The following is a 6,496-nucleotide window of genomic DNA, read 5'->3' as shown; positions in this document are numbered from 1 at the left end:
TATTTGTGATATTACAAAATGCCTTTTAACATTGTCCAGTTTCACTTAAAGGCCTACTTCACCGGTTGGAATATGAAGGTGTATTGAACTCGGAGATCCTATTTAGTATATATAAATGTGCAATTTTTTTTAAAATCGGATCATCTTAGCCTGAGAAAAGGCAGAAAGAGTGTTTTATGGTCTCACTGTCTAACCCTACAGTTTCCTTCTTGTGACATCACAGTAAGGGTTAGGATTAACAGGACAGCTGGGCCAAGGGAAGACTAAGGGAAGACTGAGGGAAGAAAAACCTCATTCATTATGTTATAATAGTTATTTTATAATGATAGAACGCTGGTTCCGTATGGGTGAAGTATTCCTTTAAGTTCAGTTTTTTCACATAATGCATATTGTCAGACACAGCAGCTTTACAGAAAAACTAATTTGAACAAACCTCTCGGGCTAGAAGAAGCTTAACATACCATACTTGTTAAGTGTGCATTTAGAAAAAAAAATTAAAGGGGCAAATGCTTGCTGTTGTAGTTTTTAAACTACTCCACTATACCACTAAGGATTGGAGTAATAAACAGAGGAGACATATTCTCCTTGGTTGCATCATCAGTGTTTTTCGGCTTTACAGGTGCATCTAAAAACAATTAGAATATCATGGAAAATTCCATTCATGAAGTGAAACATGTATATATTGTAGATTCATTACACAAAGTGAAATATGTCAGGCCATACTTTTGTTTTGATTTTGATGATTACGGTTTACGGTTCATGGAATAAAACATCCAGTATTTCAAAATATTATGATAATATGAGTATTACATAAAACCAATCAAAAATGGGATTTATAATACAGAAATGTCGACCTTCTAAAGAGTATGTTTATTCTAGTAATTTTACTTAATGTGTAATAAACCTAGAATATATAAAAGTTTAAATTTTAAATTAAATTATCGGGAAATCTTTTACTTTTCCTTGATATTCAATTGTTTTTAGATTCACCTGTAGCAAGAAAAAAGTGTCCACTATAAGGCTGGCTGTCATTTCACCATGTTATATTTTCTGTCATGTCAGTAGCGCTTACAGGCAAGTATTAAGCCAACTGTGTGCCTTCTGCACTATCCAGCTGCATCCTCCTCCCTGTACATACCGTAGATAGGACCATAGGATTAATTAATGTGGCTAGAACAACATTCAAAACTCCCTTCCCCCTCCAGTGGAACTGCTGTAAATGAACTCAAGTTTAAATAAACTGTCTCTTAAAGTTCAACGTCACTTGGTCCCTGAGCCTCATTTTCTACACCAACAGGGATATTAATAACCTGTCAGTGGGAACAGGACTCATTATCTGGTACTGAGAGTCAAATTATGGGAAAATATGAATTGCTGGAAGTCCAGGATTTAAGTCCGCGATTCTGGAGAACGCTTGTTAAAAAAACGCTTTGTCAATTTCAGTGAATTCCTCCTCACGATCCGCTACTTGTCTGTGCTGTGTGTGTGTGTGTTGGAAAAAAAATCCACTTTTAACTACCAGCTTAGTCTCTGTAAACGGGCATTTTGCTAGCTACAGTGGGTCCCTTTTTTTTACATACAAGGTAACAGAGCCTAGGCTGTGCATAAACAGCAAGATTCTTTTTCAGTGCACGGACTGGTATCGGACGGCGAAGAGATATTCACTGATTTTGACAACAAGCATTCTCAAGAATCACTGACTCCACCTTTGATAACTGCAAATGAGTATTTACTGGAGCAGGATGGTGTATGTAGTTTGATTGAAAATAAACTGCAATGCACATTTTAATCATAGAAATGAAACATGTCAGCAACTTGTTTGGTCAATTTACTTTTTAGGAAAGGCTATGGTTAGTGTTTGTTATTTGTACTTTAAATTTCAGCCCCGCATCCAGGAGCAAGGCAGGCAGAATAAACAGCTCTTAAGTAGCTACAGTGTACCAGAACATTGTGTTTAGGGAACTCCCTCCCCCCCACACCCTCCCTAACACAGACTGAATCAAAACAAGGTGTGTGTGTGCCCACAACACAACTAGCTGAGTCTGGACAATCTGCCGCCAGTCATGACGCGAGCTGGATAATACCAATCAAGTCAGTACAATGTTGACAAAACTGCCTGTGTAAACATTAAGGGATGGGTCTATTTTCATTATTTTTTGTCTCCGGTTCCATGAAAAGAATATGTTTTTTTGTGAGTTCTTTTTAGAGATTTATCATCAAAAACAAAATTTTTATCTTTAAAAAACACTTCCTCAGTCATCTTCAGTAGGAGAGTTTGTCAGAACACACACGCACGCGCACACACACACACACACACACACACACACACACACACACACTCATCAGGAGAAACATTGTGTGCAGTATCTTGCATAAGGACTCTTGGAAATGTGACAAACTATACACACTCAAAGCAACAGCATTACAAGAAATCACTCAAGAAATAAATGAGGGCTGAGGGCCTACTTACACATAATGTACACAGGACAACCTACACAATGGCTGCTCCCAACTACCACTAAGAAACCAGGCCCCACACACTCTCCTCAAGAGATGATTCACTGGCCAATTACTTCTAGAGTCAACCAAATCAATATAAAAAAACACACAAAATCCCCAGAAAATGTGTGACTGCTTAGGTGTGTACACTCATTATTCAATCAATTATATGTTATAATATACTACATACTAACAGGTGCTAATTGCTTAATTTGTAACCACCAGATCCACTGCTTATGCTAATATAACCACATGCTAATGTTTAATTCATTAATTTAAATTACTTTTCCAGGAAAAAAACGTGTATTGGAAGAGAAATCCTCCATTGTGGATGGTTAGAGTTGAATGTATTTAGTGGAGCTGAATGTCTGTGCTGCCACCAGCAGAGGGCATGTTAGGCAGACGTAAGTATACAGTATACAGCCGTGGAAAAAAATTAAGAGACCACTCCAAATGTTCAGTGTCTCTTGTTTGACTATTTATAGACATATGTTTGAGTAGAAGGAACATTTTGGTTTTATTTCATAAACTACTGACAACATCTCTACCAAATTCACAATAAAAATATTGTCATTTAGAGCATTTTCAATAAGTATTGTAGAGACAAAGATTGAAGAAAAATCCAGACTTTCCGCGGCTGTATATAAAAGGTACATTATATTGACTTTCTGCACCATGTTATTTGCAGTGAATTTAATAATAACTGGCTATAGACATTATTACCTGGGGGGGCGGTGGGTTGCAGGGGATGTTTGGAAGGCAGAGTCGCTCAATTTAACATTATAGCCGAGCTGAAGACACTCGTACACTGATATAAACATATTGTATTTGCTGTTCTGATATTGAGCAGAAAGAAAATCCACTCAAACAGTTCAATGCCTTTGGTTTTATGAGCATTTTATTTTCAATGTGAGACATGGGTTAAACACACAGGTCTTGTTGCTGCTTGGTAATAAATAGGTTGACGCACACACACACACACACACACACACACACACACACACACACACACACACACACACACACACACACAGCCACTTACAGCTCAGGGAAGAATAGGTTTGTCTCCTATACCTGAAGGCCAATTTTGAAATAAACAGACAATTTTATCATTTTCAAAAGACTGTCCTTCAATGATTGACGTATTCATGTTTGAGTGTGTGTGGTGTCCAGGGAGAATGTTAGGACATGGATTATTTCATTTCAAGGACATGACTGGCACAGGATGGAGAGATGAAAGTGGTGTTGGGTTATCACTACGTATACAGTATTTTGTTTATTTATTTACCTTAAAAATACTTTTTTTAAAGGATTTATCCTTTTGATTCATAAAATATATCAATAATGAGTTTTGAGTAAAGTAAATAAACGTGCAATAAATTATACTTTAAATTTGATTTTAACGTATGAGGAATAAATTGTACTTGGTAATTAAAATTTTATATTTTGATAAGTTTCAACAAAAATGACTGAGGAAGTTTGAAAACTTACTAATGATGACTTATGGATTAAATTAGTATTTCTTCCTACTCCTTTTTGGACATGTAACCCAAATCATCAAGTGGTAATCATACATCTCATTATCCTTTTTATTATGAGTAATACCCTCACCTTCTGTATGACTCAAAAAGGAGAAACCCACACAGTGATGAAAGCATTGAGTGGGTGCCGTTGCGTCTATGTGAAATATTTAAAACTATTTTCTTTCAATCAAGATAAATGTGCTTTCTTTGACTGAAGAGAGAAACCTGCCTCTTCCTATCCTATCCCTTCTGATCTACCAACACCATTATTTTTTTCTGTCCCATACCTCCCAGCAGTGTTGTAGACCTAATGGCCATACGTATGAGAAAGGTTTGTTTCATTTGGTGTGGCAGATCTGTGAGCAGTTTAAAATTAAAGGTGCACAAGGATTCCAGGCATTGTCAGAATGGGTCCATAATGAACAAGCCTGGTTTGAAAAGGTCAGTCCCACCCTTGACTCGCCTCATTTGCACTGAATTCCTCGGTGGTGGTTGCGGTCCTCACCTGGAGTGGCAGGGAGCGACAGCAATGGGCCACCTCCGAGTGCTTGTTAAGAGACCATTAATCAGCCATTCCCTCCAGACATGGCATGCAATTTGCCTGAGATCATTCACCCCTTTTTGTCTTTCTTTTCTTTTTTCTTAAGATCCTGCTTTGAATATCAGCAACACAAGACTGCTTTAGAACTCTAACTGCGTTAGATTTGTGCAGAAAGGTAACGGTTAGTAACTCGATATCATTGCAAATGAGGGTCACACACCTGAACTGATCTTTGGAGTATAAATAAAGGTTAAATGAAAATGAGATGAAACTAAGGCTAGACAATACAGGTGAATAGGGAAACATGTTTAACTTATAGATATCATTGTGAAACTTTGCCAGTTGTTTACTTAAAGCCACTACGAGTAACTTTGTCCGCTGGCGGCCCCTTGGACAAAAGCGGTAGTATTTTTACGACTCCAGCTGTCGTAAAGCTGTTTTCTAGCTCGTGCCGAGCGTGCAAGTGTCAAATAATCAGGAAGCAATATAGTGCATGTCGGTGCGTTGAAAGTGTGAGGGCACCGGACTCTTTTCGGCTCCGTGAGAGTGGTTAGTGACACAGCATCAACTAATGCCAGTCAGTGCCACACACACCTGATTGCAATGAGTTGATGCAGTGTCACCTAACTACTCTCACGGAGCCGAAAGATTCCGTGTCCTCACAGAAAGCGAATGAACGAGAGACGGCAGTTAGTATGGATCACAATGAGGTAATGTGTTTATGTTGTTGTAAATAATGACTATTTCAGATGAATAATGGTCATCTGATGATGCTGGTGAGGCAAAGTAAACTTTGTTTTAGTAGGCTACCGCTCATTCATTTAGGAGTAAACACTGCAGTCACTCCTGTGAAATTGTGTACACGTTGCTTGGCAACACCCTCCTCCCGCCCGTCTATCACTCTCCCTTTTAGCTTTTCTTCATTGCATTTTCTTTTTTTCTTTGATGGTTCAGCCCCGTTATCAGTCATTATGACGACAAATAACTGTCTCAAACAAGGCTCCCGCTCCCCTTCCCTCACCTGGAGGGATAGGCTTCTCAATTCACGTTGCTGCGCTATACTGAAATCTGCAACCAATACGAATATGTGACCATAGAGCATGCACGCGTGAACCGAAAATTGGACTGGGTGTGCGACCAGACCAAACGCAGTAATAAAAACTATATAAAAACGTCTTTCTTTGCACTGATTTAAATTAAAACAATAATTATTTCTGTAAAACAATTTCAACAAATATGTAAATGATGTCATATCTAACTAATTATGCGTTCATTTGCATCTCTTTAAAAACCCTAGATGTATAGCTATGTTGAATAAAGTCAGTACAAAGTTTTTGAGTAAAAAATAAATCGGAATGTATGAACTATTTCGATTTGGATAAACCCTCAGATGAAACATACTGTGCTACTATTTCACAGACTTGATTGCGACAAGGACATTTGTTTTTAAACCGTTTCACTTCTTCTAATAGCAGCACAAAATAACATCAGTTATGTTCATGGTCAAAAGCGAATAAGGCTGTAATTTGACTATGAGAGAAAAACACTTGAAACTTTACCACTGATTTTTAGATTGTTCTGACCCTCACACCTAATCGGTCTCCAATCAGTATGTCTCTGTGTGAGCGCTCCTTCTCTATCATTAAGTGACTCATTCAGACCCTTACAGGTAGGCCCACATCATAGCCTGCTGACTGGGTAATGCTGTTCTTTCTATTGATATGCATTCTGAAGTAGCTAGGGCTAATGTTAGCGCTATAGTTTGGCACTAGTTAGAGCCAGCAGTGAGTCTTTAACCTGGGGGTAACAGGGCCGTGATTATGTTCACCACAGGGTTAGGCTTGGCCAATTTATTCACTAATTGCAGTCAAACCCATTCATTTATAATAGATGGTCATTTAGGGACCACTTCTAACCATCCTAAATCTGGCCA

The sequence above is a fragment of the Ammodytes marinus genome, assembly GCF_949987685.1.
Source record: "Ammodytes marinus genome assembly, chromosome: 14".
Taxonomy (NCBI): Eukaryota; Metazoa; Chordata; class Actinopteri; order Uranoscopiformes; family Ammodytidae; genus Ammodytes; species Ammodytes marinus.
The sequence above is the reverse complement of the archived record's forward strand: the minus strand, read 5'-3'. Positions refer to the sequence as shown.